Source organism: Dermacentor silvarum, chromosome 9 (genome assembly GCF_013339745.2).
Source record: "Dermacentor silvarum isolate Dsil-2018 chromosome 9, BIME_Dsil_1.4, whole genome shotgun sequence".
Lineage (NCBI taxonomy): Eukaryota > Metazoa > Arthropoda > Arachnida > Ixodida > Ixodidae > Dermacentor > Dermacentor silvarum.
The window spans coordinates 42,681,266-42,692,431 of NC_051162.1; positions in this window are offsets into that span (position 1 = coordinate 42,681,266).

Below are 11,166 nucleotides of genomic sequence, written 5' to 3' on the forward strand. Positions count from 1 at the left end.
TGGTACTCAACAACGTCTGTACTGCTTGTCGTCAGCGTTTTCGGACACTGCTTGCGTTCTGTGTTTGTGTCTTTGTGCGTGAGCGAGCGCGTGTGATATGCGTCGCTGTATGTCTGGCTTTTAAAATCTGTACATGTTAATAAAGGACATGGTTTGCGAAAATGCATGCTAGCATACAGCTTTATTAAAAGCCATAATGCCAACTATTGGTCACGGAATTTCTCTGCAGCTTAAAAAGAGGCCCGTACGTTAATAGGTGTTAAATAGCCTGCATATCAAAAATAAACATCAAAAAATTAGGTTCCAGCTCGCTGGCCGCCGGATACGGGACCGACATCCCTTGAATCTCGGTCCGTTACGAATTTCTAATCGAATTTTACCGTAAACCTGTTCAAGCATTAAATTGCATGGTATGATTTCATCCAGTATGACAGCTACAAAGGTCCCGTTTTAACCAGTTTTTGTGCCGAGTAGGCCCCTGTATAGACCTTTTTGGTGCAAGTGGGACCAGTATGAGCCAGTGTAACTGGTTTAACTACCAAATGGGTCCCCTGTTTAGACCCATTTCTGTGTCGGAGATTCATGTTGAAACCTGTTTGTGGTCCAAATAGGCCCCTGTTTGGTGCTAATGTCCAGTATGAACCAGTTTGTTCGCAAAACGGGGCCCCTGTTTAGACCTATTTCTGTGCCGGGGGTCCAGTTTAAACCTAATTCCAAGCCAAAGAGGACCCCCCCCCCCCTCTCCGTTCAGAGCCGTTTGTGTATAAACGAGTCCTGTATACACCTGTTTCTTGCCAAACGGGTCCGTGTTAAAACCAGTTTAAACCTGTATAACTCTGATTGAATTCAAATATGATTTTATTAGGGCGAGTACTCATAGTTACGAGTTTTCAATCACTATAGCGTCTGACGTTCTCGCAGAAAATGGAAGGATACACATCGAATCACTTGCGGAAACCTAAAACAGGTACAAGTGTGAGATTGTCCCATTGTTTGAATGAAAATGTCAAATGGTTTTCTTTGGACTCACCATGTGTCCATTTGCACTACTGAAACTCTCACCTTGGCTATTCAGTCGCCACGTTACTTGTGAACGTGAGCTCGTGAATCAGTGGCAGGTGATTTTTGGCCAATTTCCAGCATTCTGATAGAGCGAAATACAAGAACACTAGCTTGATAAGCAACGTGTGCACAAAAAAGAGCCACGAGTACTCCAAGTTCTGAGTTTTCAATCACTACGGCATCTGTTCGTCCCCTTGAAAGTGGAAGTATACACAACGAATCACTTGCTGAAACCTAAAATAGGTCGAGGCTTGAGGTTGTCTTATTGTTTGAACGGAAACGTCAATCAGTTTTCTGTGGGATCGTCATCTATTCATTTAGTACTACTGAAAGTCACACCTAGGGCATTCAGTGGCCACGTTACTTGTGAACATGAGGTTGCGAACGATAATTTTGGCCACTTGGCAGCATTCTGACTGAACAAAACAAAAACACTAGTTCGATAAGCAATGTATGCACATTAAAGAGTGATGAGTACTTCTGAGTTTGCAATCACTACGGCATCTGTCATTCTCCTGAAGATTGGAAGAATAAACACCCAATCAATTTAAGAAATCTACCCCGCAGGGGCGTCTGCGCAAGCAGGCGTTTGGTGAGTTGCGCCACCACGTACCCGAGCACACGAGGGTTGGACCCTCCCGCGTGACGCCGTGCGTGGCTTAGCCGTGTCCGGGGAAAGGGGGATCCTGGGGGTTGAGCCGAAGCCGGGTGTCTGGACCATTACGGCCCCTCGGCAGAGGCAACACACCTCTTTGGCCTCTGCTTCACGTAGACGGCCCCCCTGGGCTGACCCACCCAGGGGAAACCGGCTGGTCGCCTTTTCCTATCCCCCTCTCTGCCCTTTTTTCTTTCCTATCTCTTTTCTTTACTGTCCTGTCTCCTCTTCTCTTCTGTTACTTCTACGTTTTCATAGGCGGCTCGGGTTAACCTTGTGTAGGTGCCCTCTCTTGGGTGTATATATAAGGTTATAGCGGCAATGTACGGCTGGCGCCTGAAGCCTTACATGTTAAGTGCTGCAGCGTCCCCTTGTTGGACTCCGTGGTGGGTGGCTGCCATTGCTGCCGAAGTACAAATACTCCTATGGGAACACCCGCTTTTCCACGACTTCTTGATCGTCTCCCTCAGAAGAGGGGACGCACCGATGAGTTTTTGAACTTGTTCACCCGACCAAAAGACATTTTCCCACGGTTTCAAGTAGTGCATAGCGAAAGAACAGAAAAACTGGCAAGAACCATATCCCCATTTGTAGTTGCGAAAAGCTTAACCAACACACTAGGTCCTGGCTACAAGGTAACAAAAATGCCAAGCGGAGACCTTCTGCTTGAGCTACGCGATAAAGACCAATACAACAGACTCAGCAAGCTTGTTACTTTTGGTGATGTCCCAGTTACTGTTTCACCGCATCGTTCCATGAACACAGTACGGGGGGTAGTATCCGAAGCAGACCTAATCGAACTATCTGAAACCGAATTGTTAGAAGGATGGAAGGAGCAGAACGTCACGAATGTGCAGCGCATTGTTATGAGGCGGGACAACAAAGACATTCCCACGAAACACCTGATACTCACCTTCGAATTGAGCATTTTGCCAGAAAGCATTGAAACAGGCTACACAAAGATAGCCGTAAGACCTTACATACCAAACCCTAGGCGTTGCTACCAATGTCAAAGATTCGGCCATGGCTCGCAGAGCTGCCGTGGTCGACTCACCTGTGCTAAGTGTGGAGTACAAGGTCATGCCTCAGACAATTGCGAGGCCACACCTCATTGCGTTAATTGCGATGGTGAGCATCCAGCGTACTCCCGGTCTTGTCCAAGTTGGAAAAAAGAGAAGGAAATTATAACACTGAAAGTCCGTGAAAACATAACGTTCAGGGAAGCACGCAAAAGGTGCTCACCATTCCACACTACCACTTATGCTGATGCGGCGCGTCAAGGGGCAGCGTCGCAGCAGCTACTGCCACCTGCCCAGCCCGCGCGCAGCGAGCCGTCGCTTGTGGCTCCTGCCCCCAGGGTGCAAGTAGCGAAGTCTACTCCACCCAACCAGCGAACAGGCCCGGTTACCCTAGGGTTGCCGGCACCACAACAGTCCTCGGTGGCAGCCTGCGCTTCGCGTAGCGAACCCGCAGGCCCGCCAGCAGCTCCCACGGTGGGTGCAGTCAAGGCTGCCTCACCCTCACCGGCCCCTGCTGGTGCTGGCAACAGCCGGCGCAGCTCAGGCCCAAAGGCAGCCCCATCGACATCCGGGCTGGTGGGCGCAAATGTCTCGTCCCTCGCGGCGAGACTTTCCCGTGAAACTTCTCGCTCGCAAGAGCGCGTGTCCGGCGCTTCACAAGAGGCAATGGACACCACACCCACCCCGACGGCGCACCAAGCGCCTAAGGAGCGGCGAGGTTCCCTCGACCGCTTCATAAAAGACAAATCCCGCGTTACAGGGCCTGGAAAGGGCTCTGTAATCTAATGCAACACTTCCTTTTTGTTTTTAGTACACACAGCACCCATTTACTTTCAGTATGGCCACACAAATTATACAATGGAACATCAGAGGCCTTCTTAGGAACCTCGATGATGTGCAAGAACTTCTCCACAAACACAATCCAAAAGTGCTGTGTGTACAGGAAACTCATTTAAAATCGACACATACAAACTTTCTTCGACAGTATGTTACGTTTCGTAAAGATCGCGATGATGGTCTCGCATCATCAGGCGGTGTTGCCATTATGACTCACAAAAGCATAGCATGTCAACGTCTGCAGCTGCAAACACCCCTTGAAGCAGTGGCAGTTCGACTGGTTCTCCTTAACAAACTCATCACCATTTGCTCGCTATACATACCCCCACATTACCGCTTACACAAACACGAATTTCAGTCCTTGATAGACGAATTGCCAGAGCCCTATCTTGTTCTTGGCGATCTCAATGCACACAACAGTCTGTGGGGCGATGCTCGCATCGATGCGCGAGGCCGTCTAATTCAAGATTTTCTTTTCTCGTCCGGTGCTTGTCTGCTTAACAAAAAAGAACCGACATATTATTGTCTTGCAAACAAAACCTTTTCCTCTATAGACCTCAGCATAGCTTCTCCATCCATATTACCTGAACTTGAATGGGAAGTTATAAAAACCCTTACGGGAGCGACCATTTCCCAATACTGCTGAGAGCGCCAAGACAATACGAATCTCCACCACATGCTCCCCGGTGGAAGGTCAATGCAGCGGACTGGGAAAAATTCCAAACACTTACCAGTAAGCTCTCGTGGGCTGACATTTCATCGCTCGGAATTGACGGTGCCATCGAGTATTTTACAAATTTCATAATAGATGCAGCTTCTAAGTGTATTCCCCAAACAAGTGGTCTTTCTAGCAAACGCCGTGTTCCGTGGTGGAATGAACAATGCCGGAACGCACGTAGGCAGCAGAACACAGCATGGAGGCAGCTTCGCAATTATCCTACTGCTGAAAACCTTGTCAGTTTCAAGAAAATCAAGTCCCAAGGTAGGAGAACACGCAGACAAGCCAGGAGAGACAGCTGGCAAACATTTTTATCAAGTATCAACTCGTACACGGATGAGGCCAAGGTTTGGAACAGGGTGAATAGGGTAAGAGGACGACAAACACATCCGCCTCCCCTGGTAGACAGACAGGGAGACAGCCTGGAGGACCAAGCGAACTATCTGGGTGCACATTTTGAACATGTTTCCAGTTCATCACACTATTCTCCAGCGTTTAAAAGATACAAATCAGCAATAGAAAAACAAAAACTGGACCGAAAGAGCACCGGAAACGAGCCATATAACCTACCTTTCTCCCTAGCAGAGCTGCATGCATCACTCACCTGTTGCAACCAATCTGCCCCAGGCCCTGACCGTATACTATATGACATGTTGAAAAACCTACCCTCTGAAACTAAGAAAACCCTTCTCTGTCTCTATAACTCTATATGGACCTCCGGCGAGATCCCCTCTGCCTGGAAAGAGGCCATAGTGATCCCTATCCTGAAACAGGGCAAGGATCCATCGTCCGTATCCAGTTACCGGCCCATAGCTCTAACAAGCTGCCTCTGCAAAGCTTTCGAGAAAATGATAAACCGTCGTCTGATACATTTCCTAGAATCAAACAAGCTGCTTGACCCATACCAGTGCGGTTTTCGCGAGGGTCGATCCACCATTGACCATTTGATACGTATTGAGGCACAGATACGTGAAGCTTTTGTTCACAAACAATTCTTTTTATCTGTATTCCTAGACATGGAAAAGGCCTACGACACCACATGGCGGTTTGGAATACTGAGAGATCTCTCCCACTTTGGTGTACGTGGTAATATGTTAAATGTCATTGAAAGTTATCTGGTGAATCGCACATTCCGTGTTCGAGTTGGCAATGCATTATCACGACCTTTTGTACAGGAAACTGGAGTGCCACAGGGTGGGGTGCTCAGTTGCACTCTCTTCATTATAAAAATGAATTCCTTGCGTCTAGGCATCCCACGTAATATGTTTTATTCAACGTACGTGGATGATATACAGATTGGATTTAAATCATGCAACCTTGCAATCTGTGAGCGGCAGGTTCAACTTGGTCTGAACAAGGTGGCTAAATGGGCAGACGAGAATGGATTCTGCTTAAATCCACAAAAGAGCACCTGCGTCCTTTTTTCTAGAAAGAGAGGACTGTACCCCGACCCCGACATTGACCTGCAAGGACAGCGTCTACCTGTAAAAACGGAACATAAATTCTTAGGCATTATTCTTGACACAAAGCTAACATTCATACCACACCTAAAACATCTAAAAAAGAAGTGCATGAAAACAATGAATATTTTAAAAGTGTTGTCACGCACTACATGGGGTAGTGACAGAAAGTGTCTGTTAAATTTGTATAAAAGCCTCATACGAACACGCCTAGACTACGGGGCCATAATTTATCAGTCAGCCACCCCAACCGCGTTGAAGATGCTGGACCCCATCCACCATCTAGGTATTCGCTTGTCTACAGGTGCCTTTAGGACAAGCCCTGTAGAAAGTCTTTACGTGGAATCCAATGAGTGGTCCCTCCACTTGCAGAGGACCTACACAGCTTTCATGTATTTCCTTAGAGTGAATGCAAACAGTGAACATCCCTCATATTCCACCGTAAATGATTTGTCCAGCTCCCACCTCTTTCATAACCGACCTGCAGTAAGAGAGCCCTTCTCGTTGCGTGTGAGAAGTCTGGCTGAGGAAATGGATGTCCCACTCTTTGAACATCGTCTAATGACACCCACTATACAGGTCTCACCGTGGCAGTGGCAGATTGTCGACTGTGATTTGTCCTTTTTACATGTTACGAAGCACGCCCCGGCTGCACACATTCGAATGCATTTCCTCGAACTGCAGCATAAATACTCCTGTCCGGAATTTTACACCGATGCATCAAAGTCTCATGCCGGCGTCTCTTATGCAGCGGTTGGCCCATCATTTTCAGATGCCGACACCCTGCACCCCCAAACGAGCATTTTCACAGCAGAGGCTTATGCAATACTGTCGGCTCTTAAACATATCAAAGAATCGAAAATACCAAAAGCAATCATCTACACAGACTCGCTGAGCGTAGTAAAAGCTTTAAAATCTCTGAAAAGGCACAAAAATCCTGTAATAGTATCGCTTTATTCATTACTATGTAATATTTATGCGTCTGGGCAGCATGTTGTGGTGTGCTGGGTGCCAGGACACCGAGACATCGAGGGAAATGTACTGGCAGACCAGATTGCCACATCCATCGACGCAAAAGCTGGAAACACATCCATGCCCGTCCCTGTTCCCGATATGAAGCCATATCTACGCAAGAGACTTCGAGCCCACTGGCAACGTTTGTGGGACGCCCAGAGTCTAAACAAACTTCATTTAATTAAGCCTCGCTTAGGGAACTGGCCATCCACCACGAAATCTAGAAGAAATGATGTCCTATTCTGTAGGCTCAGAATAGGACACACTTACGGCACGCACAATTACTTGTTGTCTGGAGGCGAACCCCCGACCTGTACTAGATGTGGGGAGGTACTTACTGTACTTCACATCCTAGTACAGTGTCCACTACTAGAAGCTGAAAGAAAGAAACACTTTGTCCAAGCCTATAGAGAGAATATACCCCTACACCCAGCGATGTTTTTACATAATGACCCGGTATTTCAGCACGAATCAGTTATAGCCTTTTTAAGCGACATCGACATTTTGCAAGTTCTTCGCCCGAGAGATTCGTAGCAGGGTCCTCTTTCAGAGAACGCTGCTGCGACAGCATTTTGAAATGCACTCTCCTCCAGGCTCTTGCTTCTAAGGGTCTCTGTGAGGCAGTAGTGCCTAGTATCGCTCACAGCTTTTTTATACCATATTATATTCATTGCGCCCCTATCACATCATTGTCATGATCTTATTAATTTTGTCTTTTACGCACCTTTAGTGCGCAGGATTTTAGGCCCCTTTACAGCCACCCTACACCTACCCACTGTCATTGATCATACCATTGCTCACTCACTACACCACGTCTTGGCGCTCTTTGGCCATAGCTGGCCCTTGCGCCAGAAAACAACATATATCATCATCATCATCAATTTAAGAAATCTAGAATAGGTTAGGGCGCGAAGTTTTCGCATTGTGTGAATGAAAAAGTCAAAATGTTTTCTGTTGGCTCCTTGCTCATCCAATTTGTACTTCTGAAACAGCCTTCGCAAGGGCTGAGTGGACGTTTTATCTCTGAGCGTGAGGTCAGGAGTCCAATTTTTGACAACTCGGCAGGACTGTGATGGAGTTAGAACATAAAAAACACTTTTTGTTAGCATTGGATAGACATTACTGATTACCATAAACATAGGGTTTCTACCATAATCTCTCATACCCGCTATTCTATGTGCCTCATTGCAGCGTTGCCCAGGATTATCGCTTTTCCCAGTATGCCCACTCTAGTTTTATCCTACCCACTATCTAGCCTCAACCTCCCAGTATTACTGATCATCCATTTCCCTCTGCCCACATTCCCGCCACCGTGCCACCCACTGCTTCCCAATATGTCCCAGTATCATCACCATGATTACCACTATGCCCACTATGATCGAAACAGCTGCCCACCATTGAGGGCATGAATTACAGTATACCCACTACCATTTCCAGTATACCCACTATTATTCCCAGCTCCCATCATAGTGATTTTTCTGTTAGTGAAGTGGCTATCACTGCGACCGATTCCAGCGAGTGTGCTGTTGTAATAGCAAAGTGCTATCTCGGGTCATTTGGTGTCCAGCTGTAAAGACGTGTTGATGGGAACGCAAGAAAAACAGCAGCTACAAGGAAACAGCACCAACATGGAACTCCATATATTTCTAGAGCGCGCACCCAAAAAAAATTTGGGTGCGCAAATCCACCAACAAAATCTTGCAAGCAACCCAAAGAAAAAAATATTCTGAACAAAAGCAGTCAATGTTGTACAGCCGCATCCAGGATTTAAACTCTTTTTTGTGCAGTGATACCGCAGAATAGAGGACAGGTGAAAAAAGAGGGACAGAGAAGGAGGTTAGCCAGTGTAACTACGTCGACCGCACTGTGCTGGGGAAAGAGGCAACGGGAATAAAAGTTCATAGAAGTAGAGCAGGGAGAAATAATAGAGCGAGAAATATGCGCGCCGTTAACGCACTGCAACGCGCGACAACATTCATTCTAACTGCAGAGAAACACTGCCGCACATTATATTACTTTCTTCTTGAAGAGGCTGCTCCAGTACCGACATAACACGATTTCTTCCGAGGCTATGCAGGCCCACAAAATAGACTGACATTGCTCACTCACGCATATACTTATTGCTACCCGCTCCACAATTATTTTATGGGCATCAGGTGGAGCATCACCGTGTGACGAAGGTTGAGAATAGACGCAACTGTGTATAAGAGTGAGTGCCCATCAGTTTGAGGGCACGTGAGCACGAACGCTAGTGAGCGGAAAAGCAGATGACCCCAGGCTGCTGCTGGCAAACAAATATGCAGCTTTATATATATAATCAATAAAATCGTTAGTACAGCGATTTTAGAAGCAGCAGTTGAAGTGGAAGATAAGGCTGCCAGGCAACAATTAGGTATGCTTTCCGGAGTAACAGAACAAAGCAAAGAAACGACAAAGCATGACAGTGTCTAACTCAGAAAGTCCGATAGAATTCGCTGAACTCTCCAAGCTGATAAACAAGTAAGTAAGCGATATTCAAAATAACAACGTCAGCAAGATTGTGGAAGACTTAAACAATGTGGGGAGCATGAAATCAGTCAGAAGAAAGATTCGCATAGGAAATAGCGAAGTATATGCAGTGAACTATAAGCACGGTAATGTCATCAGCAATTGGCTGATACAATAAAGACAGTAGAAGACTTTAATACTCACCTATACAGAACGTATATCAGCCTCGCCGCCTTGATAGGAAATGGGATACAGAAGCTTCATGAGTCACTAGCGATGAAGTTAGTCCCTGGTGAAAGCGCCAGAAGAAGATGGTAAGTCGATTTCCCAAAAAATACAGACAATATTAAAACCAAAAAAGTGCACCATCTTCCCGTAGGGGAACCCTGAGTAAGTATGCGAAGCAGCCATGGGGTCGACTCAAGTTCCCATTAGTTTTCAGTTCGTCGTTTCCGTTAGGTTGAGGTGACCGGCTTCGCGAGCCCGAAGTTTGGGATCGGCCTGTCGCCGCTGCCGTTTCGTGGCAGCGGCTCGAGCCCTCTTCTCCGCGGCGCTGTCCACGGCGCTGACACAGGCGTTAACGCTGGCGCTGTCCGTGGCACTCATCGCGGAGTTGCGGGAGGAGAATGAGAGGAGTGGAGCGCGCGCACGCGTCATTATACCGCGAGCTACAGTGGCGCCCCCAATCGGAGCGCCTGCCGTCGCGCCTGTAACCTAAGCTGCTTCGTATTATCGCGCGCGGAGCCGCAGGTGTTGCCATTAGTTGCGCAATCCGGAGAGGAGAGGAGCGTCGGAGAGGAGAGGAGGAATGCCGAGAGGAAAGATGAGACAAGGAGAGGAGGGGGAGGAGGATGCGCATGCGCAGTGCGGGTGTGGGCGCCGCATGGCGGATGGATGGATGGAGGGAGGGAGGTACAGACACAGCCGTCGGCAAGAAATGCTTCGCATTTAAAAGCTTGCATCCCTTAGAATTAGTGGCTCTGAACAAAGAGTTCGAAGACGCCAATATCATACCTATCTAAAGAAGTGAAACATTAAAGATTTGAAAAGTTATATGCCCATTACGGAGGAGGGAGGTTGCATGCAGTATTGTACAAAATATTCACCAAGGTGCTTTCCAATAAAGTCAGGGCAACACGTCACTTTAATCTGCCAAAATAACAGGCTGGATTCAGGAAGGAATATTGGACAATGGATCATATCAATGTGATCAGTGAGTTAGTAGACAAATCTGCGTAGCACAACCAACCACTAGAGCACTGCACGAGCTCGGGCTTACCCGAAAGCCCGGGCCCGGGTAGAGCAGTTTTTTCACGGGCTCGGGCCGGGCTCGGGCACGACGTGTGCTTTTTGACCCGGGCCCGGGCCGGGCTCAAGTTTTTTGACGCGGGCCCGGGCCGGGCTCGGGTTTTCTGCGAGTTATTCTCGGGCTTCTCAACTCTGAAAAACATGTATTTTTCGGTCTAGGGCCGGGTTCGGGCCGGTTTCGAGCCGGGGTCGGGCCGGGCTCGGGCTTAAGGTAAAGGGGTGGCGGGCCGGGCCGGGCGGGTGACGTAGATTATTTCCGGGCCCGCGCCGGGCCCGGGTCTTGCCATAAAAGTTTTTTTATCGGGCGGGCCGCCCAATGTAAAAACGGGCCCGGGCCGGGCCCAGGCAGCAAAAATCGGCCCATGCAGTGCTCTACCAACCACTTCATATGGATATCATAGATAATGAAACAATTTGATTCAGCAGAGATACCAACAGTAATGGAGGCACTCCGTAGTGAAGGAGAAGAGAAAGCATACGTCAATATCTTTGCACCTATCTATAAAGATTTCACAGCTACCTTTTTATTGCGATAGCAATTATATGGACACTCCAAAGCGGATTTCTTCCGTTGGCGTCGCCGTTGCCGTTGCCGTGAGGTTCTGT